The sequence below is a fragment of the Octopus bimaculoides genome, chromosome 5, assembly GCF_001194135.2.
Source record: "Octopus bimaculoides isolate UCB-OBI-ISO-001 chromosome 5, ASM119413v2, whole genome shotgun sequence".
Lineage (NCBI taxonomy): Eukaryota > Metazoa > Mollusca > Cephalopoda > Octopoda > Octopodidae > Octopus > Octopus bimaculoides.
This window is the reverse complement of record NC_068985.1, coordinates 32,362,968-32,363,468: the sequence shown is the minus strand read 5'-3', so window position 1 is coordinate 32,363,468 and position 501 is coordinate 32,362,968.

Below are 501 nucleotides of genomic sequence, written 5' to 3'. Positions count from 1 at the left end.
ACTAATTTGGTCGCCCAGATAGCGGAAGCTATCGACTACCTCTAGTTTTTCACCCTGGAATGAGATAGAAGTTGTTTCCTGTTTGTTTACAGTCTTTATTGCACCTGAACATCTGCCACAAACAAAAACTAACTTCCTAGTTAACCTGCCTTTGATGTTGCTGCACCTCTTATGTGTCCATAGCTTGCATCTTATAGAGTTACTACCTACTCCTTTTCTACGTACTCAGCAGGGCCATCTACCTGAAGGGGTTTGTGTTTTATCTACCTTCCTAATTATTAGGATTTTGGTTTTAGCTAGGTTGACTCTAAGGCCCTTCAATTCTAGACCTTGCTTCCACACCTGAAACTTCTCCTCTAGTTCTGATAGTGACTCCGCAATTAGGGCAAGGTCATCAGCATAGAGGAGCTCCCAGGGGCATCCTGTCTTGAACTCCTCTGTGATTGCCTGGAGAACTATGATAAATAAGTGGGGGCTGAGGACGGAACCTTGGTGGACCCC